At 40.0% G+C, this 26110-nt stretch overlaps 1 long non-coding RNA gene across 1 annotated transcript in view; it reads left to right on the forward strand.

Moving 5' to 3' along the window:
- Positions 1 to 210: 210 nt before the first annotated feature.
- Positions 211 to 26110, forward strand: part of LOC141411602 (uncharacterized) — a 45043-nt gene continuing 19143 nt past the window's right edge. The window contains exon 1 of the long non-coding RNA XR_012436442.1: positions 211 to 371. This is a non-coding gene — a long non-coding RNA (uncharacterized lncRNA). The remainder of the gene's footprint in view (positions 372 to 26110) is intronic.

Raw genomic sequence — 26110 nt, forward strand, 5'->3', positions numbered from 1 at the left:
AAACAAAAGACAATGTCTGGGTTAAAAAAAAAAATTTTAAATGTCCACCCATTAAAATCCTGTTTGGAGAGGCCCTTTTGTTGTTATCTTGTCTACTCCCACCGTGGTTAAAGTAGCAGAGATTGCTCCTTGGATCCACCACAGTCAAGTCAAGCCAGCTTCTCTCAAGTGGGAGTGCATCCCTGATCTGGCTTCACTGTGTAAGATAACCCTCTGGAAACTGAGCACTCTCCCTCAACAGGTCTCTGCTTCCCAGGAAACAACAGGAGACCAAGAAGACGGGATGACAGCCCTGCATTAGTCACCCCAGAAGCTGACTAATCTACACACAGCAGAAGCTTGAGAAGCTTGAGAAGTCAACTCACCAAGGGGTGAGTTGTTTTCCACACCAGTTATTTCACTGTAGTGCATTGTCACCCTTGTCTGTATCTGTTGCTGTAGTTCTCACCCTAGTCTTCACAATAGGCTTGGCAGAAAGTGCCCCACTGATTGGTCTCATAGTGAAAGATTTTTATAAGCTCTCTTCTATCTCTTTTGGGCAGGATACATAATTACTATTTACTGTTACTGATCTGTTTCCCTTCCTGGCTCCAGAGCCCTCCTGTGACCTATGTATGCACACTATTCAGGCAGGAAGTGTTGTCACTAGGACTTTGCTTTTCCATACTTACTATTCCTGTACAGGCTCTGTCATCGGGCATACACTCACAACCACACCACCTATCTAGTGTGCTCCCATGGTAACCAGCATATCTGTTTCAACCCCATATACCACCCTTGGAGCAGCGGTTAGAGGTCAGGAGCATCCGCCACCCTGGGAAACTCGTCAGCTGCACCCAGGTGTTTAGTCCTGGTAAACCAGTGTCAGTGCTCTTTGATGCACATGGGGCCATAGACAAAGGTGGGTGTGGAGGTACAGGCTGTGGCTGTGGGGGCCTAGCTGGGAAAGAGCCTAGACGTCAAATGAAAAGTATATGTGCGGGGAGGCAGGTCTCGGCCATGTGATGATGTGTTCTTATTGGGGCTGTGTTTCATTGGCCACATGGCAGAGGGCTAAATACACAGTCCTCCTTCACAAGGGGACAGCTGCCCCTGACTGCACCCTCGGCACCTGTAACCCTGTAAATTTCACTGTACTTCAGCCGTCTTATTAGACACTGGGAAAGTAATTAATATAAAAATAGATAAACAGAGTCTTGACCCTGGGAGTCTGAGACACCTCAAATTAACTCTTACCCATGAGAGTTCCTCACACCAAGTGTTTCACTCCTTTTATGAGGAGATGAGGAGTGAATTTTCCATCTCTGCCAAAGCTAAAAACTTGTTCCTCTCACTGGCTAAGACACTGAGTGTCACTTTGTGCTGTGTTTGTTGGGGGTCCAACATGGGAGACCATTGGCCTTGGGAATAGCAGATGGCCTCCTAAGTTAGTCATCCAGTACTCTGGTCCTGCCACCTGGGCAAAAGACAGTTCTGGGTCTATCGCACCCCTGTATATATGCTCAACCACATCATCAGGCTGCAGGCTGTTGTTGAAATGATAACTAATGAAACTGCAAGAGCCCTCAATTTGCTGTCAAAACAAAGCACTAAGATGCGCAATGCCTTCCATCAGAGCCTCTTGGCTTTAGACTATTTGCTGGCCTCTGAGGGAGGAGTTTGTGGAAAATTTAACCTGAGCAACTGCTGCTTACAGATTGATGATGAAAGAAAGGTCATAGAGGAGATCACTGACAAAATGAGAAGGCTTGCCCATGTCCCCGTCCAGGATGGGATTCCAATGACCTGTTTGGAGGGTGGTTTTCTGCCTTGGTGGATTCAAAACTTTGATAGGGGCAATGGGCCTAGTCTTAGGAGCATGCTTAATACTTCCCTGCCTGGTCCCCCCGTTTTGAGGTCTGTCGGGACTATTATAGAAAGAAAAACGGCTTCACATATAATGATGTTATGGAAATACAAACGCCTAAATTAAAATGATGCTCTTTGACCCTAGGTTGGTCCACGCATCAAAGCGGGGAATAATGTAGCAGGGAGAAGGGCCAGAACTCAGGCCTGAGTTCTGATACTATAGCGGAGGGTGGGGGGGTGGGAAGGGATGGTATAGCAGAGAGATAAAACCTAAAGAATTCAAAGGTGAAGAAGGTCACATAGCACTAGGGTAAAGTATCCTATAGAATTGCTGGTAACCATATATGGGTTAAACCTTGTCTTTTAATTTTATTGCCTCTGTAACCTGCTTGCATGGGTATATGAGGTGAGACCGCTTTGTCTCGGAGCTCAGCCTTTGGACACGAGTCCACTGGGTCTGTGCGCAAGAAAACGTTGCTTCCTGCTAATTGCCTCAGAGTTTCCTATCTCAGCTAGCAACCTCCCGCAACAAAACCACAGTGGGATATTTCCAAGCAGAAAAACAAATGGTGCCTTTTAGCACTGGTGCACATGTTGGAATACATTTCATTTCATTAGCCAGCCTCAGGTTAGGGAGAAGAAAATCGATGTATGCATTTCTTTAAATTAAACCTCTTTTTGTTTCTTCAGACATGCTTTCCTACTCTCATTATGGAAACTTTGTGCACTGTTCCTCCTCCTAGAACTCCTTCCTTTGCTTCATCAAGTTAGCAGCATCAGATGTCTGCTCAAAATCATTTTCTTGGGAAAAAGTTAATTCCCTGAGCTCTCCACCCCACCATCCATAAAATTAGGGCTCCCTCCTTTATGCTTTTGGAGTTTATCCTACCATTCCCTCTTAGTCTTAAAAAGACACAGTTGTGGGCTTTGAGGTAAATGGCTATCATAGCTATCTCCCTGTCTTTAACAATGGAAGTTTTGGTCAATCTGAAACTACATTACCCAACCTCTCTCACAGCTAGATGGAGTCATATGACTGGGATCTGGCCAGTGGCATGCATTCAACCTGAGTGTGGCCCCTAAAAATATGGCCATACTCTCCCCTCTTTTTTTCTCCTTCTGGCAGCTTGGAAGGCAAATGTAATGTGATCCCCTGAAGAAATGGGCGAGCAGAGAGGACAAAAAGGAGTGTAAACGATCACTACCATCCAGGCACCAGATTAGCCCTCTACCCATTATCCAGATTGTTAACTTGACTACTTTTGTGTTTAAACCACAGTTCTAAGGCTATTAAAGCAGCCTATATAGAGTGAGTGCAGATCAAAATCCATGGGCTCTACACTCCAAATTCCAAACGCTGAACCTCTCCAACATGGGGTTTTCCACACTGTGCACCTCTGATCTATCCTACAGCTTATGCCATGTATCACAAAACCAGAGAAGACCATTTTGACAAGGGTGGGGATCCCTTTCTGATTATATACTAGATCCCATAGTGAGTCAAACAGGTTACTCTCCAAGAGATTTTTTCCTCACTTCTTTCTTCTCAATCAATTTTCTGAAGTGTTTTCTGCTTGGATTCTCACATAAGGTACCCAGAAAATGTTCATTTCCATTGTTATAATTAAGTAATTTGATTCCAACATACCAATCAGCAGTCCCATCTCTCCCTCAACTTCCCACCTCCATCACAGTCAGGAAAAAAAGGAAATTGACCATGATTAAGAGTCTTGATCTCTCTTAGAGATCAAAATTGCTTAAGGCTGTCCCGTTCCTCTGTCACTGACTTATAAGTTTCAGATGTGATGATGGCCTGTAGTTCTTTCTTTCTTTTTTTTTTTGGAGGTGTCTTTGCCTGGTTTTGGGATAAGTGTAATACTGGCTTCATAATATGAATTAGGCAGTTTTCCTTCCCTTTCTATTTCATGGAACAGTTTAAGGAGGGTTGGTATCAGTTCTTCTTTAAAGGTCTGATAGTATTCAGCAGAGAATCCATCAGGTCCTGGACTTTTCTTTTTTGGGAGACTCTTGATTGCTGCTTCAATTTCCTTTTGTGTTATAGGTCTATTCAGGTGATTAATTTCCTCTTGGTTCAGTTTTGGATGATCATATGTATCTAGAAATCTGTCCATTTCTTCAAGATTTTCAAGTTTATATAGGTTCTCAAAGTAGTCTCTGATGATTTCCTGGACTTCCATGGTGTTTGTTATTCTCTCCCCTTTTGCATTCCTGATTTTACTGATTTGGGTTTTTTCTCTCCTCATTTTAGTCAGGTTTGCCAGGGGTCTATCAATCTTGTTTATTTTTTCAAAGAACCAACTTTTTGTTTCATTAATTCTTTGTATGGTGTTTTTGGCTTCTATTTCATTGATTTCAGCTTGTATTTTTATTATTTCTCTCCTTCTATTTGTTTTGGGATTTGCTTGTTCTTGTTTTTCTAGGAGTTTCAGATGTATCATTAGGTCATTGATTTGAGATCTTTCAGTCTTTTTAATATATGACTCATGGCTATAAACTTTCCTCTCAGGACTGCCTTTGCTGTGTACCATAGGTTCCAGTGGGTTGTGTTTTCATTTTCATTGACTTCCAGGAACCTTTTAATTTCCTCTTTTATTTTATCAATGACCCATTGTTCATTAAGCAATGAGTTGTTCAGTTTCCAGCTGTTTGCATGGTTTTTGTCTTTATTTTTGTTGAGTTCTAGTTTTAATGCACTGTGATCAGATAGAATGCATGGTATAATTTCTGTTTTCTTATATTTTCTGAGGCTTGCTTTGTGCCGTAGGATATGATCTATTTTGGAGAAGATTCTGTGGGCTGCTGAGAAAAATGTATATCATGTAGAAGTTGGATGAAATGTTCTGTAGACATCAACTAGGTCCATTTGATCTATGGTATGTTTTAGATCTAGGATTTCTTTATTTGGATGACCTATCTATTGATGATAGTGAGGTGTCAAAGTCTCCCACTACCACTGTGTTGGAGTTAATATATGCTTTTAGGTCCTTAGGGTATGTTTGATGAAATTGGGTGCATTGACATTGGGTGCATATAGGTTGATAATTGTTATTTCCTTTTGGTCTATTTCCCCTTTTATTAGTATGGAATGTCCTTCTTTATCTCATTTGATCAATGTATGTTTGAAGTCTACTTTGTCTGAGATAAATATTGCTACTCCTGCCTGTTTTGGGGGGCCGTTGGCTTGGTAAATCTTCTTCCAGCCTTTCATCTTAAGCCTATGCTTATTTCTATCAATGAGATGCGTCTCCTTTAAGCAACAAATTGTTGGAGCTTCCTTTTTAATCCAGTTTGTCAAACAGTGCCTTTTGATGGGGGATTTAAGTCCGTTAACAATAAGTGTTAGTATTGATAGGTATGTGGTGATTCCTGTCATTTAGTTGTCTTAGTTTTTTGAGGGTTTGATTGTGTGTAGCTAAATTGATGTTACTCTCTACTTTCTTGCTTTTTCTTTTCTTGTAGTTTGGTGCTGCCTACCCTTTCATGGTTAAGTTGGGTTTCACTTTCTATGTGCAGAATCCTTTGAAGAATCTTTTGTAGTGGTGGCTTTGTGGTCATATATTGTTATAGTTTCTGCTTATCACGGAAGACTTTTATTGTTCCATCTATTTTGAATGATAGTTTTGCTGGGTAGAGTATCCTAGGGTTAAAGTTATTTTCATTCAGTGCCTGGAAGACTTCACCCCAAGCTCTTCTTGCTTTTAATGTTTCTGTTGAGAAGACTGCTGTGATTTTGATGGGTTTACCTTTGTCTATTATTTGTTTTTTCTCTCTTACAGTCTTCACTATTCTTTCTCTAGTCTCTGTACTTGTTGTTTTAATGATAATATGGTGTGGGGTAGTTCTATTTTGGTCAGGTCTGTTTGGTGTTCTGGAGGCTTCCTGTACCTGTATGGGTATGTTTTTTTCTAGATTTGGGAAATTTTCTGTTATTATTTTGTTGAATATATTATGCATTCCCTTTGCTTGCACCTCTTCTCCTTCTTCAATGCCCATGATTCTCAGGTTTGCTCTTTTGATGGAGTCAGTGAGTTCTTGCATTTCCTTTTCACAGGTCTTGAGTTGTTTAATTAATAGTTCTTCAGTTTTTCCTTTAATTACCATTTCATCTTTGGATTCTGAGAGTCTGTCTTCTGCTTGTTCTATTCTGCTGGATTGGGCTTCCATTTTGTTTTGCATTTCTGTTTCACTCTTTTTTCTGAGGTTTTCCATATCCTGAGTCTCTTCCTCTTTAATGTTGTCTATTTTCATCCTGAGTTCATTTATCTCTTTATTTATCAAGTTCTTTGTTTCACTTTGGTGTTTATACAGTGCTTCTATAGTTTCTTTTATTTGTTCTTGTGCTTTCTCAAATTCTCTATTTTTGTTGTCTTGGAATTTCTTGAGTGTCTCCTGTACATTTTGATTGACCATATCCAGTATCATCGCTATAAAATTCTCATTGATTACTTTTAGGATTTCTTCTTTCAGGGTGTTCTTGTGGGCTTCATTGGGTTCTTTGGCATAGTTTATCTTCATTTTGTTGGAGTCTGGATCTGGGCTTTTGTTTTGTTCATTTCCTCTGGTTCTGTACTAATTTATTATTGGGGGGAAAGTGGTTTCCCTCTTTTTTCTCTTCCCATCAGTCCCCTTGCTACTGTTACTGTCCCTGTACTGTGTATAATTCAGTGTTGTCTAGCTTGTAATAGTAACAATGATGATATTTAGAATGGAAGGGTGAGAGGAGAGGGAAAGCAAAGAAGTAAAGAAAAAGGGAAAAAAACAAAACAAAACAAAAAACAGAGCCAAAGAAATAAACAGGGAGAGATAGTGTACTAATCAACAGTGAGCTAAACAGGCATTAGAGAGACAGAGGGAGGATTAAATAAATAAATAAATAAAAATAAAAGTTCCCAAGTTCAAATGCAATAGTTTCAGTCTTAATAGTTTTGGTGTTAGTCCTTCAGCATCCAGTCCTGGTGTTGGTTTCTGAGTAGTAGTTCTGGTGGGCTCCCAAACAGGTTAGGAGCTGGCATCTGGCAGTGCAGGAGCCCTCCTGGTTTCTCCGTTTAATGTGGTATGGGGATGCTATGCATGGGCTGGGGGTGTGGAGGTGTCAGAGTTTTGCCTCTTCTTGGTGGTTTTTCCTGCCAGGTGTATCTCCAGCATCTCTCCAAGAGTTTACTTTAGGAAGCATGCTTTCTGCTTCCTCCCTCTAGTCACCATCTTGGAATCTCTCCAATATCATGCATTTTAAATGAATGTAGAACTTTTTTTCTTCATGGTGGCAGCAGTGGCAGTGGTCCCGATATCAGTGACTGTAGCTCTCCCTCCCACAGCAGGGCCCAGCGCTTCCCTCAGATATGATGGAATCAAAACTAAGGGGCAGACCCTTGACCTGAAGAAGATGCAAGCAGTTGGGCTTTTTCTGCGTATTTTTTTTTTACTTCAGTCATTTTCAGGGCAGGGGCTACAGCTCAGTAGTAGAGCATGTGCTTAGTAGGCACAAGGCTTTTGGTTCAATCCCAGCATCATATATATACATATAGATATGTGTATGTATATGTATATGTATATGTATATGTATATGTATATGTGTATGTATAGAAGTAGGAGAAGCTTGGGACTCATGTAGGTTGCCTGGGAATGGGCCAGGCCACCCCCACCCGGTTGGGAACCACCCATGCCCCTCCCCAATCTTTCATTATTGGGTGTGAACCTCCTGAGCCTGTCCTCCCATGGGGTAGTATAGGTTTTAAAGACACCTGAAAAAGAAAAGCACCCTTTCTCTGCTGGTGGACCCCACCTGCATCCACTGTGTCCCCTTCTTCTTCTTCCCTTTCCTCACCTGGCAGAAAAGGTGACTCTCCTTTTCTCAATAAAGCTATCCTACCTCACCCCATCCATGTGCTCTGCTTGGATTTTTCCATTTGGAGCACAAAACCCAGGATCTTCTGCTCACAGACAGCATCAGTACTGTTTATATATATATATTTTATATATATATATATTTTATATATATATATATGTTCACATGTAATTTTACATGAATGCAAATCCTATGTGCTTTTGTTACTTGGTGCAATGTTTTTCTTTCTTCTCCTTTGATTGGTTTCCCCTCCTTTTCTAATCCTTTTCTAATCCTCCTATCAACATCAGCCATTGTTCCACCTCCACCTAAAGCAGATCACCAGCTAATCACTCATCTTCCCATGTGTTTTTTTTTTCTTTCTTTCTTTCTTCTCCATGATAACAAAATCGTGTGTAGAGATTTGGAGTTTTTTGTTTGGTTTTTTTTTTTTGGGGGGAAAGGGAGCATTATATACATTTTCTTCCTTTCCTAACAATACCTCATAAAAATCTCTCCAAGTCAATTGGTTTAGATTTAATTCATTCTATTTAATGGTGGAATAATAATTCATGATGTTGATATGACATAAATTATTCAGCCATGGATTTGTTTCCTGCTTTTAGTCACAGTGAATAATTGCTTCAATAGCATCTGTGCACATGCGTCTCTATGAAATAGTGGTTTTATCTCTGTGGGATATATTCCCAGGCATGAGCTTGCTGGGTCAAAAGTCATATGAATTTTTAATTTTAATAAATATTATCTTCAATTACAATTGCTTGCTTCCGTTCAGCTATCTTTTGTTCCTCTTTATCATCCTACAATTCTTTTCCCACTTCCCACGACATCCTTTCTCTATTCTATTTTCTGTAATTAAAAATGTTTTAGGTGGAATCCTATAAGTAAAATGTAAGCTAAAATGTAAGTTATTTGTGGTAACCCATGAAAATACAATAAGTACTATAAAATGAAGATGTCTACATTGTTTTAAGACTCAAAGCCCTCTTCTTCAGGGAGACCAAATTAAGAATGTGACTATAGGTATGTAATAAGATACCTAGTTTTCCTCTCTTTCTGCATTTAATCAAGATATATGTTCACAAATTCCCAAGCGCTATGGCAACCAAATATTACCAGTGGCAAATTATGCAGTTCTCTGCCAATGTTTCCTAGGTAATTCATTATGTGAGATTCTGCTTTCCTGGGGCACATTCTGCCCCCAAATCCTATTCTGAGGACTGTTTATTCATTTGACAAATGTCTATAGAGCCACTGCCATGTGGTAGGTACTGTACTAGATCCTGGACAGAGAGTGATCAAGAAGATCTTGAGATGCCACTCCCAGAGCTTGTCTCCTCACTGAAGAGAAAGACAGTAAACAACTAATTACATAAGTGTTTGTTAGTGCTGGAGATGATCCCAGGCTCTTGATCACAAAGGCTCTGCTGTTCAGCTACACCTCCAGCAGCTAATAATACTTTTTTAGTTGCAGCAAAGTATGCAGAACCTAAACTCTACCTTCTTAACCATTTCAAGTGCATAGTTCAACATTCATATTGTTGGGCAGCCATCACCACCATCCATCTCTGCATCTTCAGACTCATTTTGATGTACAAAACTGAAACTCTGTGCCCATTATACAGTAACTCTCCATTTCCCTCTCCATCTACTCCTAGGCAACTTCTATCTTACTTCCTGCCTCTGTGACTTTGACTACTCCGGGTACATCATAAAAACAGGATCATACAACATTTATGTTTTATGACTGGTGTGTTTCACTTAGGATAATGTCCTCAAGGTGCTGCAGCATGTACCACAATCTCTGTCCTGTTTAAGGCTAACTACTGTCTATCACATGTATATACCACATTTTGTTTATGCATTCATCTGTCAGTGGACACTTGTGTTACTTCCAATTTGGATACTATTTTAAAACTATTTAAAGAGGTTTCAGCTTCCATGCTAGACTTATATGGCCAGCAAAGACTGAAAAATTTTCTCCCACATAACTTTAAATCCACATTCCCAGACAAAGTAAATATATGTTTGAATTACTGTTTAAAAAATATTAATCAGTATTTTTTTCTTTATCTATTTCCTTCCCTCTACTTGTATTCTCCTAACTAGTGAGGCTGTTTTCATGGCTTCAGAGCTGGCATTGGCAGCACAGCTGTCCTTTCTCTAGCTATTACTGTTTAATAGCATGGTGCTTGAGAAATAGAACCAAGCAGCACTATAGAGATCATCGCAGACAGCTTCATGGGCACATAGCACTGGTGACAAGGCGGATGCCCCAACACCTTTTCTTCTCTTCCTCCCTCCAACTATTGAACCTCAGTCCAGCAGAACTATTGAACCCTTTGGGACCCCAAATTGACGTCCCTGCCACCATAATTAAGTGGGCTGTTGTGATACAAATTGTTATATATCTTGCGTGTGGCCTGAGAGCCCTGCTCCTATATACAGCTAATGATTTCATGACAGTGGTATTACACATTGTGAAAGAATGATTGGAGTCCATGAGAACCTATAAGGAGGACATGTCCTGGTTGAAGAAACGGGGCCCAGATGGTCAGTTGAGGAGCCCTTGGATCCGAACTGAGGTCTCAAGGATGAACACAAAGTAACTCAATGAAGGATGTTGCCCAAGCAGTCATGTCTCATCTCCAATATTGCTAGCCATGGTAATCCCACTCCTTTTTGTCCACAGAAATATTCTCATCATTGCTTTGTTACCTGAAAAACTCGTCCAGCCACAGCCAGGTGCAGTGGCTTGCACTGTAAGCCCAGTTATGTGGGAGGTAGAGATAGGAGGATCAAGGTCTGAGGCCAGTCCTGGGCAAATGTGTGAGACTCTACCTAAAAAAATAACTAAAGCAAAAAGGTGGGGACTGAGGGTGTAGCTCAAGTGGTCAAGTGGTAGAGCGCTTGCCTAGCAAGCATGACACCCTGAGTTCAAACCTCAGTGCCTCCCCACAAAAAACTTGTCCAGACATACTCCTTTGCAAGAACCCTCATTTCCCAAGTATTAGTACTGTTGAGCTGCCCAAAACTCCTTACAGACATCGTTTTCTAGAGTTTTACACTGAAAATTCTCAAGATGTTTTAAGATATTGTCTTGATTTTTGCAATGTATCCATTAAACAGCTGAACACTTTTCATATAACACAGACATATCAACTCACATATTTTCCCCTCATGGTATTCACATTCAGCCCAAACATGCCATCTTTCACCGTATAAAACCCTCATGTTGAGAAGCAAATTAAACTGTTTTCCTCCATCATTAATTACTGCGTTTTCTAAGCAGAACACTTTCCCTCTATTGCTTGGAATAGCTACTATGGCTGCCAGCTGGTACTCCTGGGGGTTTTAAGAGCATTCATCACCAGAATAGGCTTTGTTCTTTTTTTTTAAGGAGAATAAGACTAAATTAAAGGCACACTCAGATATTTTCCCTTGGCAGACTAGGCAAAATTTTTGGTGATTAATTTCTCAATATCCACTATAGATTTTTTTTCCGTTGCTGTAATCTTAGTAAATTTTTATTGAAACATAAGCAAATTATAATTTAACTACAGTCTAAATCTTATTTTTGAGCTTAGACTTATAAATCCAATTACCTCTTGATATCACCTTTTAAATACCTCATGTAATGAGCATCTCAAGGTAATCATGTCCATGTGTTTGCTGAATGAATGAATGAAAAGTGATGAGTCAGGTGTGGTAGGAAGGCAGGGGAGGAAAATATGGGGGATCCTTTAGAAACTGATGTAACAGAGGAAGGCCTGTGGAAAGGTTTTCTTCACATTTTAAAGTATTGTCAAATCCCAGGCATTACTTAAATGTCTATAAAACACTCACCTAAACAATTATGTCCAAAATAGAACTCTTGTGTGTGGACGTGATGTGCTGGGAATAGAACCCAGGATTCACACATGATAGGCCAAAACTGAACTGCTGATCTCTCTCTTCAAATCTGCTTTTTCACTAATTTTCCATGCTGGTAAATGTTATTGATATCTACCATTTGCTCTGTCTCTTGATTCTGCAAGGCACACCATACTTCTGCTAGGAGCACACGTCTCAGTTTCCACCTGATGGTTCCTCCCATGGTCAGTTTAAACGTCGCTCCACCTAAGAGGCCTCCCCCAACCCTGTGCCACTCTAAACTCTCTTCCCCAGAGCCCTCCCTTACTTCTCCTTCATGGTGCCTATTGCACTGTCGTTCTTATGGTTAACTATCACCACCTCTGTCATCATTATGCATAGAAAATGAGCAATTCCTTTATGTCATCAAATACGCAAAGTTCAAACTTCCTCAACTGACTTATAAAGTTTTTTCGGTTTTGTTTTGTTTGGTTTGGTTTGGGGGAGTAGGGTGTTGCTATTGTTTTTGTGGTATTGACGTGTAAACCCAGGGCCTCAGGCTTGCTAGGTAGACACTCTTCCACTTGGGCCAACCCTTTTGGCACTGGTTAACTTCTGAGATAGCTCTCTCTATTCCCGGGCTGGCCTGCACCTTAGTCTTCCTATTTGTGCTTCCTTGCATAACTGGGTTGACAGGTACACACCACCATGCTCAGCCATTGTTGAGATGAAGTCTTGAGAAATCCCCCTTCCCCCAGGCTGGCCTCCAACAGAGATCCTTCTGATCTCTGCCTCTAGATAGCTAGGATTATAGGTATGAGCCATCTGGTTGACATTTATAAGATTTTAAAAACCATTGCAATTGGTTTGTATAGCTTTTAAATCTCTTTTGATTTATAGGTTCCCTTTCCTCATTTCTCCATTCAATTTGTATTTTGAAAAAAATTAGTTCATCATATTACAGATTTTGATGATTGCATCCCTACTGTGTTACTGATATATTCTGAAAGAGGACCCTTTCTTAACAATACTGTTTACACTGTTAAATATACAACCAATCCTCATATTAAAATTATTCACATGTTATTTTAGGACCTCGTAGCTCAGATAACAAGAACCAACTTAAGCTACCTGTCAGTTTGGGCTGCTATAAAAAATGACTATAGTCTGGGTGACTCAAATAACAAACATTTATTTTTCATCATTCTGGAGGCTGGGATTAAAAGCAAGATACTGGAAATCCACTGTCTGGTAGGGACACTTCTGGTTTGCAAATGTCCATCTTCTTATTGTGCCCTCCCATGGCAGAGAGCAGAGAGGGCAAAGCGAGCATGTTCCTGTCTCTTCTTACAATGGCATGAATCCCATCACAAAAGCCCTATTCTCATGACCTACTACCGTCCCAAAGTCTCCATTCCCTTGCATCATCTCATCTGCAAATCCACTGACACATGATGAAGGGATAGCACTAATCTAAGCACAAAGGTGCTACTTTTTCAGGTGGCAAACCAGCAAAAACTACTGGCTCCCTCCCCCAAGCCCTGCCCAGAGAAAACTGGATTATGGTATTGATGGAACAATTCTGTAAGTTTAGTAGAATTAAAAGGCTTACATTTTAATAGGAAGGCGCAGGTTATTAATGAGTAAAACATCTATTGGATGGTAAGAGATGTTACAAAGAAAATGTGTATGAACTTGGAGAACTTCAGAGACTGTGAGGTCCCTTCCCTCCAAGGGAGAAGGTGGAAGTGGCTGTGATCTGGGGCTAGAGGACAGGCTGGGGAATGGTTTTTTTCTTTCACCTGTTGATTGCAACCAGAATTAGAGTGAAGTGATATCAGTGTATTTGGGAGGTGAACGCGGGTTGATGGTATGCTATCATCCTTAGCTACAAAGGATTTTGATCCATCTAAGAAAGTTATGGGAAAAATAAATATAATCAATGTTTTTAATTCAGTCTTCCTACTTGAAAGCTGGAGAGATGAATCCAAAAAAATTAAAGTATAGAAAATAAAGATAATAAGGCACAAAACAGGGAGAAACACATGTACATGTTGAGCTCATCGTCCAGAAGATGGAGACTCTCAGAGTTTAAGTTAGCAATATCCAGTAATCTATAAATTACATGAAACAGACTTAAAACAAAAAGGACACAAATAGGTGTGTTAGTTACTGGTGTGTCACTATGACCAAAATATTTGATAGAACAACTTAAGGGAAGAAAGTTTTATTTTGACTTATGGTTTCAGAGGCTTCAGTCCATGGTTGCTTGGCCCCATGGCTTGGGCAGAACATCATGGCAGCAGGAACATGAGGCAGAGCTTGTTCTTTACTTCTTGATGGACAGGAAGCAGAAAGAGGGAGACAGCAAAGGACCAGGGACAAGATAACCCTAAGTGTCTGTCCCCAGTGGCTTACTTCTTCCAGCTAGTTCCTGACTCCTAAAGTTTCCAGAACCTTCCAAAATAATATCAGTTTGGGACCTCAGCTTTAACACATGAGCCTGTGGGGCACATGTCATAGTCAAAGCATACCTGGTAAAACATAGGTGGAAAAAAATTAAGACATGGGAACCGAAAGATAACCAAACAGCTCGCTCTTTCTTTCTTTCCTTCCTTCCTTCCTTCCTTCCTTCCTGTCTTCCTTCCTTCCTTCCTTCCTTCCTTCCTTCCTTCCTTCCTTCCTTCCTTCCTTCCTTCCTTCCTTCCTGCCTGCCTTCCTTCCTTCCTTCCTTCCTTTCTTTCTTTTTCTTTCTTTCTTCTTTTTTTTTGGCAATAGTGGGGTTTGAACTCAGGGCCTCTACTGCTTGAGCCACACCTCCAGCCCTTCGGGCTCTGGTTATTTAGGAGATAAGGTCTTGCTTTTTGCTCAAGCTTGTCTGGACCACAATCCTCCTATTTTACACTTCCAACTGTAGCTGGGATGACAGGTACTGCACCACCACACCCAGCTGTTTTCTGTTAAGATGGGGTCTCACAAACTTCTTTTTTGTCTGGGCTGGCCCGGAACTTTGATCCTCCTGATCTCAGCCTCCTGTGTAGCTTGGGATGATAGGCATGTGCCACCAGCACCCAGTTCAAGACAACAATTTTAGTATTGGAAAAAAATAGGATTCAAAGTTAAAATACCATAAAGAAATACCAAAACAAGAAACACTAGATCAAGAGGATGTCACACTCACAAACACGTCATGCCTAGCAACAGTAGTTCCAAAATAGTCACATGTAGCCTAACAGTGGAAATACTTCTGAGACACCCATCACTAAGCGATTACATCATTGTGCAAACATCAAGGAATGAACTTAACAAACCTAGGAACAGGTCAGTCCTTCACTGTGGTCTCTTGACACAATCAAATGTGGAAGTTGTGGCTGAAGTAACAAGGCACACTGTCTGATAGTAAGCTTATTTTTTATAGAAGGTGAATACTATAAAATGATATAAAAAGTATAACATAATAAATGTAAAACCAGTAATATAGTCATTTATTATCAACACAAAAATAATAATTCCCTGGACATAACTGTATGGTGGCACTTTTTGTTTCTGCCAGTGCAGTGGGTTTGTTTACACCAGCGCCACCACAAACCCATAGCACTGTGTTGCTCTTTGTTACAACGTTGCTAGGTGATAGGAATTTTTCAGCTCTGTTATAATTTTATGGTACCAATGTGATATATGCAGTCAATCTTTGACCGAAATGTTCTTATGCAGCATGTAACGGAATATAAAACATCAAAGGACAGTCACAAAGGAAAGAGATGAGCCAACAAATATTTCTGGAGTTTTAAAAATTAATGAAGATTCATTGTACAAAGGGGTTTCATTGTGGTATTTCCATACATGTGTCTAAAGTGCTTTCATCAAATTGGCTCCCCCATTACTCTTTCTTTTCCTTCTCCCTCTCTTTTTAAAACAACTTTAGCAGTTTGGGCTGGTGGAGTGGCTCACGTGGTAGCGTGCCTGTGTAGTCAGTATTGAAGCCCTGAGTTCAAATCCCAGTGCCACCAAAAAAGGGGGAAAAAAAAAAGAAAATTAAAATAATTTAACAGGTTTTGTTGTTCTAGTGTCATAAATGCGTGTAAAGTATTTCACTCCCCTTCCCCTTTTCCTTCTGCCTCCCCTTCCCGTTGACTCCCCTGCAAACAGTGTCTCTTTTATATTCATGTCTTTCTTCTTTTTAAGTTTAGATTTCACATATGACAGAAAACATAGTATTTGCCTTTCTTTTTTTTCTTCATTTTTCTTTTATTATTCATATGTGCATACAAGGCTTGGTTCATTTCTCCCCCCTGCCCCCACCCCCTCCCTTACCACCCACTCCACCCCCTCCCTCTCCCCCCCCCAATACCCAGCAGAAACTATTTTGCCCTTATTTCTAATTTTGTTGTAGAGAGAGTATAAGCAATACTAGGAAGGAACAGGGTTTTTGCTGGTTGAGATAAGGATAGCTATACAGGGCATTGACTCACATTGATTTACTGTGCGTGGGTGTTACCTTCTAGGTTAATTCTTTTTGATCTAACCTTTTCTCTAGTTCCTGGTCCCCTTTTCCTATTGGCCTCAGTTGCTTTAAGGTATCTGCTTTAGTTTCTCTGCATTAAGGGCAACAAATGCTAGGTAGTTTTTTAGGTGTCTTACCTATCCTCATCCCTTCCTTGTGTGCTCTTGCTTTTATCATGTGCTCATAGTCCAATCCCCTTGTTGTGTTTGCCCTTGATCTAATGTCCACATATGAGGGAGAACATAGGATTTTTGGTCTTTTGAGCCAGGCTAACCTCACTCAGAATGGTGTTCTCCAATTCCATCCATTTACCAGCGAATGATAACATTTCGTTCTTCTTCATGGCTGCATAAAATTCCATTGTGTATAGATACCACATTTTCTTAATCCATTCGTCAGTGCTGGGGCATCTTGGCTGTTTCCATAACTTGGCTATTGTGAATAGTGCCGCAATAAACATGGATGTGCAGGTGCCTCTGGAGTAACAGTCTTTTGGATATATCCCCAAGAGTGGTATTGCTGGATCAAATGGTAGATCAATGTTTAGCTTTTTAAGCAGCCTCCAGATTTTTTTCCAGAGTGGTTGTACTAGTCTACATTCCCACCAACAGTGTAAGAGGGTTCCTTTTTCCCCGCATCCTCGCCAACACCTGTTGTTGGTGGTGTTGCTGATGATGGCTATTCTAACAGGGCTGAGGTGGAATCTTAGTGTGGTTTTAATTTGCATTTCCTTTATTGCTAGAGATGGTGAGCATTTTTTCATGTGTTTTCTGGCCATTTGAATTTCTTCTTTTGAGAAAGTTCTGTTTAGTTCACATGCCCATTTCTTTATTGGTTCATTAGTTTTGGGAGAATTTAGTTTTTTAAGTTCCCTGTATATTCTGGTTTTCAGTCCTTTGCCTGATGTATAGTTGGCAAATATTTTCTCCCACTCTGTGGGTGTTCTCTTCAGTTTAGAGACCATTTCTTTTGATGAACAGAAGCTTTTTAGTTTTATGAGGTCCCATTTATCTATGCTATCTCTTAGTTGCTGTGCTGCTGTGGTTTCGTTGAGAAAGTTCTTACCTATACCTACTAACTCCAGAGTATTTCCTACTCTTTCTTGTATCAACTTAAGAGTTTGGGTCTGGTATTAAGATCCTTGATCCTAATCTTGGTATAGGGTGATATACATGGATCTAGTTTCAGTTTTTTGCAGACTGCTAACCAGTTTTCCCAGCAGTTTTTGTTGAAGAGGCTGCTATTTCTCCATCGTATATTTTTAGCTCCTTTGTCAAAGATAAGTTGCTTATAGTTGTGTGGCTTCATATCTGGGTCCTCTATTCTGTTCCACTGGTCTTCATGTCTGTTTTTGTGCCAGTACCATGCTGTTTTTATTGTTATTGCTTTGTAATTTAGTTTGAAGTCAGGTATTGTGATACCTCCAGCATTGTTCTTTTGACTGAGTATTGCCTTGGCTATTCGTGGCCTCTTGTGTTTCCATATAAATTTAACAGTAGATTTTTCAATCTCTTTAATGAATGTCATTGGAATTTTGATGGGAATTGCATTAAACATGTAGATTACTTTGGGGAGTATCGACATTTTTACTATGTTGATTCTACCAATCCATGAGCATGGGCGATCTCTCCACTTTCTATAGTCTTCCTCAATCTCTTTCTTCAGAAGTATATAGTTTTCCTTGTAGAGGTCTTTCACATCTTTTGTTAGGTTTACACCTAGGTATTTGATTTTTTTGAGGCTATTATAAATGGAATTGTTTTCATACATTCTTTTTCAGTTTGCTCATTGTTAGTGTATAGAAATGCTAATGATTTTTCTATGTTGATTTTATATCCTGCTACCTTGCTATAGCTATTGATGATGTCTAGAAGCTTCTGAGTAGAGTTTTTTGGGTCTTTAAGGTATAGAATCATGTCGTCTGCAAATAGGAATATTTTGACAGTTTCTTTACCTATTTGTATTCCTTTTATTCCTTCTTCTTGCCTAATTGCTCTGGCTAGGAATTCCAGTACTATGTTGAATAGGAGTGGAGATAGTGGGCATCCTTGTCTGGTTCCTGATTTTAGAGGGAATGGTTTTAGTTTTTCTCTGTTAAGTATAATGCTGGCTGTAGGTTTGTCATATATAGCTTTTATAATGTTGAGGAACTGTCCTTCTAGTCCTAGTTTTCTTAGAGCTTTTATCATGAAATGATGTTGGATCTTATCAAAGGCTTTTTCTGCATCTATTGAGATGATCAAGTGGTTTTTGTCTTTGCTTCTGTTAATGTGGTTTATTACGTTTATTGATTTTCGTATGTTGAACCACCCCTGCATCCCTGGGATGAAGCCTACTTGGTCGTGGTGAATAATCTTTTTGATGTGTTGCTGAATTCGGTTTGCCATTATTTTGTTGAGGATTTTTGCATCAATGTTCATTAAGGAGATTGGCCTATAGTTCTCCTTTTTGGAGGTGTCTTTGCCTGGTTTTGGGATAAGTGTAATACTGGCTTCATAAAATGTGTTTGGCAGTTTTCCTTCCCTTTCTATTTCATGGAACAGTTTAAGGAGGGTTGGTATCAGTTCTTCTTTAAAGGTCTGATAGAATTCATCAGAGAATCCATCAGGTCCTGGACTTTTCTTTTTGGGGAGACTCGATTGCTGCTTCAATTTCCTTTTGTGTTATAGGTCTATTCAGGTGATTAATTTCCTCTTGGTTCAGTTTTGGATGATCATATGTATCTAGAAGTCTGTCCATTTCTTTTAGATTTTCAAATTTATTTGAATATAGGTTCTCAAAGTAGTCTCTGATGATTTCCTGGACTTCCATGGTGTTTGTTGTTATCTCCCCTTTTGCATTCCTAATTCTACTAATTTGGGTTTTTTCTCTCCTCATTTTAGTCAGGTTTGCCAGGGGTCTATCGATCTTGTTTATTTTTTCAAAGAACCAACTTTTTGTTTCATTAATTCTTTGTATGTTTTTTTTGGTTTCTATTTCGTTGATTTCAGCTCTTATTTTTATTATTTCTCTCCTTCTATTTGTTTTGGGATTTGCTTGTTCTTGTTTTTCTAGGAGTTTGAGATGTATCATTAGGTCATTGATTTGGGATCTTTCAGTCTTTTTAATATATGCACTCATGGCTATAAACTTTCCTCTCAGGACTGCCTTAGCTGTGTCCCATAGGTTCTGGTAGGTTGTGTTTTCATTTTCATTGACTTCCAGGAACTTTTTAATTTCCTCTTTTATTTCATCGATGATCCATTCTTCATTAAGTAATGAGTTATTTAGTTTCCAGCTGTTTGCATGTTTTTTGTCTTTATTTTTGTTGTTGAGTTCTACTTTTACTACATTGTGGTCAGCTAGTATGCACGGTATTATTTCTATTTAGTATTTGCCTTTCTGAGTCTAGTTTATTTCACTTAACATGATGATCTCCAGTTCCATTCATTTTCCTGCAAGCAACATAATTTTATTCTTCTTTATGGCTGAATAACAGTCTGTTGTGTATACACACCACATTTGCTTTGTCCAGTCCGTGGTTGCTGGGCACCTAGGCTGATTCCATAGCTTGGCTACTGTGACAAGTGCTGATATGATCAGGGCATGTAAGTCAACTGCATGCTGACTTACGTTCTTTTTAATATATCCCAGGAGTGGGACATCAGGACCATATGGCGGTTCTCTTTTAATTTCCTGAGGACCCTCCATCCTGATTTCCAGAGTGGCTGCACTAATTGACATTTCCACCAACAGTATATAAGGATTCCTTTTTCTCCACGTCCTCATCACCATTCGTTACTGGTTATGCTAGGCATTCTATCAGGGGTGAGATGATTTCTTCATGCATTTATCGGCTGTTTGTACTTCTGCTTTTGAGAACGTTCTATTCAGTTCATTATTAATTGGATTATTTGTTCTTTTGGTGCTTCCTTTGACGTGCAGAGACTTTTTAATTTGATATAATTTCTCATGGATTCTTGGACTTTGTTCCTTGAGCAATTGGAATCCTATTCACAAAGTCGTTGCCTGTCCCTGTATCTTCAGGTGTTTCCCCTGTTTTCCTGGAGTAGTTTAAAAGTTTCAGGTCATACATTAAGGTCTTTGATCCATTTTGAATTTTTGTAGACTTTTTTAAATGCAGGAATCAAACCCAGGGCCTCGTGCATGCTAGGTAAGCACTGTAATACCAAGCCACACTCCTAGACCCATTTTTGGAGATTTTTTTTGGTGTGACTGGGGTTTGAACTCAGGATTTCACATTTGCAAAGCAGGTGCTTTACCACTTGAGCCATACCTAAAGTCCATTTTGCTCTGGTTATTTTGGTGAAAAACTATTTGCCTGGACTAGCCTCGAACTACAATTCTCCTGATCTCTGACTCCCAGGTAGCTAGGATTGCAAGCATGAGCCTCTGGTGCCCAGCTTGGAGACATTTTTAAAAACACAATATGTCTAGAAACTGATAGATCATACAAGCAAAAATCAAACAAAAAATAATATTATTTGAAAATTTTATTTAACAAAGATTTATTGAGCATCTATGCTACACTGTATGCTGGGCATACCGCAGTGAATGAAGCAATTAAAATTCCCATTTGGGGGCTGAGGATGTAGTCAGTGGTAGATTGCTCACCTACCATGTATCAGGCCCAGGGTTCAATTCCTAGCACAGCAAAAAGAAGAGGAAAATTTCTGATTTCCAAATTTATAGTTTGTGGTTGTTTAGGATTAGGATAGGACAAAAATTAATGGTAAAGTCACAAGGAACATTTTGAGTGCAATAAAAATGCTCTAAACATGATAAGATTGAAGAATTCAGGTGGGCATGAGGGTACATAACTGTAATCCAATACTGGAGAGGCTTAGACAGAATTGTGAGTTCAAGGTCAGCCTAGGCAACATAACAATTCCCTGTTGCAAAAAAACAAAGCAAAAAGTTGAACAATTCCGCAATTTTACTAAAATTAAAAGACCTCACATTTGAGTGGGGGGGATTAGAATAACTAATAAATAAAATATATGATGTGTTTGATGGTAATTAGTGTTACTAAGAAAATCAAGCAGGGAAGGGGCATGGGGAGGAAGGAGGAACCAAGATGAGAAAGACATCTGAAAGGAGCAAAGTGAGCTTCATTGAGCTGTCTGGTGTAATATTGTTCCAAGCAGAAAAATAAGAAAACAAACAACCAAGCAAAACCCAAATACTGCAAACAAATAATTTCAGGAAACAGTAACAGGTCATACTCTAAGAACCCAGAAGGAAGAAACCAATAAAAATAAAGGCAGAAATTATGTAGAACATTGACAGTAATTACACATAAGAAAGCATCAATGAAGCTACAGCTATTCAAAAAAGGAAAAAAAGATCTGGCTAAACTCATCAAGAAAACAGACAAAGAAAACAGGAGAGAAGCATCTAAATCACAGAATAGCAGGAGAAGAATAAGTACAAACACAAAGGAGTTTGAAAGAATAACAAACATTTGTAAATATCTGGCAGCTTAGATAAAAATGGTACATTTCTGAAAAAATGCTGAAATTTATACAAGGAAGAAAAGGCATTTGAAGAGATCCTTTTTAAAAAAACTGACAGGACAAGGAGCCTTGTCCCTGACACAAAAGGCTCTGATCTGCCTGGTTTTACTGTTGAGCTTTGACAGGTAACAGGGAATAACCATTTCATTCCAGAAAATAGAAAAAAGGCTCATTTCTTGAGACTGGTATGTCTTTGAGTCCTAACCCCGTGTCAGCACAAGAAAAGGAAATATGGACACTTTGCACTTAGCATATGGGTACACAGATCTAAATAAAATATTAACCTTTGAAATTCCACAATACATTACAAATAAAGTGCATCATGATTAGTTAGTGTTTATCTTCTATGATAAACATCGAGACTCTACCAGTGATAAATATTTAATAAGTATTAGTTACTAGGATTCACGCTTAATGATGGCTGCAGTAAAAGCTTTTATCACAACTTTAGAAAATAACTTGATATTATCTCATAAAGTTGAATATTTGCATAACCTCCAAATCAGCAATTCCTTGCCTAGTAATATGTCCTAAAAGTATTTACTTATGTGTAATAATTATAGAACATACAAGAATGTCCTTAGCAACTTGCTTTAAAAATCTCAAAAAATAAATAAAGGAAGTAGGGCTGGGTGTAGTGGCACACAGCTATAATCCCAGCTACTCTGGAGATGGAAGTAGAAGGATCTTAAATCCAAGGTTGGTGGGGCAAAAGCAAGAGACCCTGTCTGAAAAACAAACAAGAAGGGCTGTGGCTCAAAGGGTGGAGCTCTTGCCAAGCAAGTGTGAGGTCTTGAGTTCAAACCCCAGTATCACAAAATGAATAAATAAATAAAAAAGGAAGCAACCGCAACATAAATCCACAGGAAAGTGGAAAAGTACTTTGTTTTACAATCACACAATGGGATGGTGAGGTTGCAGGTAAGAAAATGAGGATCAAAGATGAAGGAGAAAAAAATCATGAACCAAGAGAGGTGATTTGCATAGTCAAATGAGCTTGGTGTGTGCTATGAACTGCAACTGAGCAGGAAAGAAACTAAAATGCAAAGATTTATTAGAATGACAGATTGCTATTTCATAGACTCCAAGGACAGAAATGTAGCAAAGGAATTAGACTGGAGGCCTGGGAATCTCCCAGAGGTCTTCCTTAGTCTCATCTCTACTCCATATGGACGCCATCTCCTCTCTCCATAGACTTGTTCCTCAGCATCTCCTGCAGGTTCATAATGAAGGTGGCTGGTTCACTGCTGTCAAATTTATAAGAAATATGTTAAATTTATAAGCTGTAGTTTTAGTCACATAATGAGTATGACCTAATTTTTCCTAGGTCCAAATTAAAAACTTTCCAAACAGAGACTCTTACAGGATATCAAGTGATTGTCCCCCAGAATGCAGGTCGTATATACAGCTGGCAGAGGGCCTCTCCAGTGACATGTGGATCCAAGTGACAATTCCCAGAAGAGGAAAATCCTTGTAGCCAAGCCGGTATCTATTTTGCAAATGATCCACATAAAGTACCAATTAATATTCGTGCTCAGTTCAAAGGGCATGTGTCTAGTGCCTGCTTCAGTGGTAAATATACCAAAATTGGGAAGATACATGATGACGCACAAATTAATGAAGTGATCCATGTTTAAGAAAAACAAGGGCCAGGTGCTAGTGACGCCTGCCTGTAATCCTAGCTACTTAGGAGGTTGAGATTGGGAGGATCGTGGTTTGAGGCCAGCCTCCACCTCCAAAATAACCAGAGCAAAATGGACTGGAGGTGTGGCTTAAAACAGTACAGCACCTGCTTTGCAAGAGTGAAGCCCTGAGTTCATACCCCAGTCCCACCAAAAAAGAAATTCCAAGTGCAGTCATTTTGTCTACATCCCCAACCAATTCATCATGTGAAGACTCCTACAGGTAATCCAGTGGGCAGGAAAAGGAGGAAGAACGATGAGCACCCTAAATGAGGACTGGTAGGACCGGTGGTATGGCCACTGCTAAGATCCCATATTGGGAACCAGATGACAGGGAGAAAAGCAAGCAGGTTTGACCAGGGTCAGATTGAGAAAGGTTTGGAATGCCAACTATCTGAACTTCATTTTGAAAACAATAAGGTTTGCAAACTGAAGTTTTTTGGAGCCCAGGAGTGTCATGAAATCAGGTAGAGTTTAGAAAAATAAACCCTACAGCGATGTGAAGGGCAAAGCAGTAATGTAGTAGCTAATGTTAGATACTAAAATTGGTAATAGCTGAAAGTGATGGAAATTGTTCCTGGAATTTATTCTGGTCTTCAACTTAATTTGGATTTATTGGCAAATCTCTTCTGGATTAATGAGAGAAGTTGATAAGCAGTCATTGCCCTGGGCCAGGATGCTCAGCGTCCTCCTCCTCACCACCTGCACAACAGAAGGCAAACGCTGCACCTTCACCCCCAGCATACTGGGGGTGTCAGAAATAAACAGTCCACAAAGGAGGCTCCTTGTGCCTCCCAGGGAAAGCCAGCGTGCTGCAAGTCTGATGTGAAGTGTTTGTGGACTGGGGACAAGAGGTACGCTGGCAGTAAGTTATGCGAACAACCACACTTTTAGCAAGATGCTCTTGGTGAATTTGTTTATACGAGTGTCAGTATTTCAACTGGTCCATTTATTAAGGCATTCTCTGTGTGCCCATTTTTCCATGCTAATGTAATTCAGCAAAATCTGCTTTTAGGAAAGTCGCAGTCCACGGACTTTTCTTTTCTTTACCCATTGACTATTTGTGTGTGTGGTGTGGAAGCCCTGAACTCAGGGCTTTATGTTTGCAAAGCAAGTGCTCTAGTGCTTGAGCCACACCTCTAGTCTTTTACTCATTGACTTTTTTTTGTGTGGTACTGGGATTTGAACTCAGGGCCTACACTTTGAGCCACTCCACCAGCCCTTTTTTTTGAAGGGGTTTTTTGAGATAGGGTCTCTTGGAGCTATTTGTCCAGGCTGGCTTCGAACCATGATCCTCCTGATCTCTGCCTCCTCCTGATGAGCTAGGATTACAGGCATGAGCCACTGGCCCTTGACAAATATTTTAACGTGTAATCAACATGGAAATTATTATTATTTTTTTAGCAGCACTGGGGTTTGAACTCAGGGCCTCACACTTGCTAGACAGGTGTTCCTACCGCTTGAGCAATTCTGCCAGCCCCCACTGACTGTTGATTGATAGTGCCAATACTGGGCTGAGGGTGTGGCTCCATGATGGAACACCTGCCTAGCAAGTGGAAGGTCTTGAGTTCAAATCTCAGTATCATAAAAGAAAAACACTTAACACAGTGCTAATACTTCCTATGTGTATGTGAACTCTTCTTACACCCCACTTTTATCTAAACTAATACCACATATTCAGACAGTTGCTGGAGTGGAATTGCATTTAACTATGCAATTCTAAGAAACTGAAACACAGTCAAGGTTCATAAAAGTGAAAATAGCCAATATTGGAATAACGCATCCGTGGTAGATGGAAGAATAAAGCAATTAAGATCTTTCATGTCTAGCTTTGCCCCTTCTGCACAGAAGACCAGAACACATCTCCTCATTTCTCTTTCCCCTGGTATTTCTTCCTGTCATAGACAGAAGGGCAGTTGTGTCACTCTATACTATGAGGAAAGTAAAAAAATTAAGAATGTAATTTAAAAATAGATGTAACAGCAGTTTCCCTGCCTTCCTCCCTGAGTGTTATAAAGATCTGATGAGAAGCACTTGAAATTCCTTTGCAAAGTATAAAGGGAATTCTGCTGGGTGAATCCTAAAACATTCCCGTGTGTCCTCCAAGACCTTGGAATGGAGTCCAAAATCTGTGCATGCCTCAAAGATTTTGAGCCTGTAATCCCAGCTAATCAGGAGGCAGAGATCAGAGGATCACAGTTCGTGGCCATCCTGGGCAAAAGTTAACAAGACCCTATCCTCAAAACAAGCCAGGCATGGTAGTTCGTGTTCAAAATTTCTGCTACAGGACAGTAATACCAACTAGGAGGAGGGAGGCAGGAAGATCACAATCTGAGGCTATCCCAGGCAAAAGCTCAAAACCCTATCTGAAAAACAAAGTAAGGCTGAGCACAGTAGTTTGTACCTGCAATCTCAGCTACTAGGGAGGCAGGATGGGAAGGATCAGTGTTCAAGGCCAATCAGGGCAAAAAGCTAGTGAGACTCCATTTCAACCAATAAATCGAGTATGGTAGTGCACACCTGTTATCTCAGCTCTATAGGAGGATTATGGTCCAGGCATGTGCAAGCAAAAGTGTGCCTCCCTATTTGAAAAATAACTAATGCACAAAGGGCTGGGAGGTGTGGCTCAAGTGGTAAAATGCCAGCCTAGCAAGCACAAGACCCTGAGTTCAAAACCAAGTAATGACAAAAAAAAAAAAAAAAAGATTCTTCCTGACCTCCACTCACCCTGTAGACATCTGCAATCGCTCAGCCACCTCACAGGGACCCAGAAACCCTGCTGGCTTTCTCTTGTGCCTGTCCCCCTGTTTGTACCCTTACTTGCCATTCCCCTGTCACCCTC

Source organism: Castor canadensis, chromosome 10 (genome assembly GCF_047511655.1).
Source record: "Castor canadensis chromosome 10, mCasCan1.hap1v2, whole genome shotgun sequence".
Taxonomy (NCBI): domain Eukaryota; kingdom Metazoa; phylum Chordata; class Mammalia; order Rodentia; family Castoridae; genus Castor; species Castor canadensis.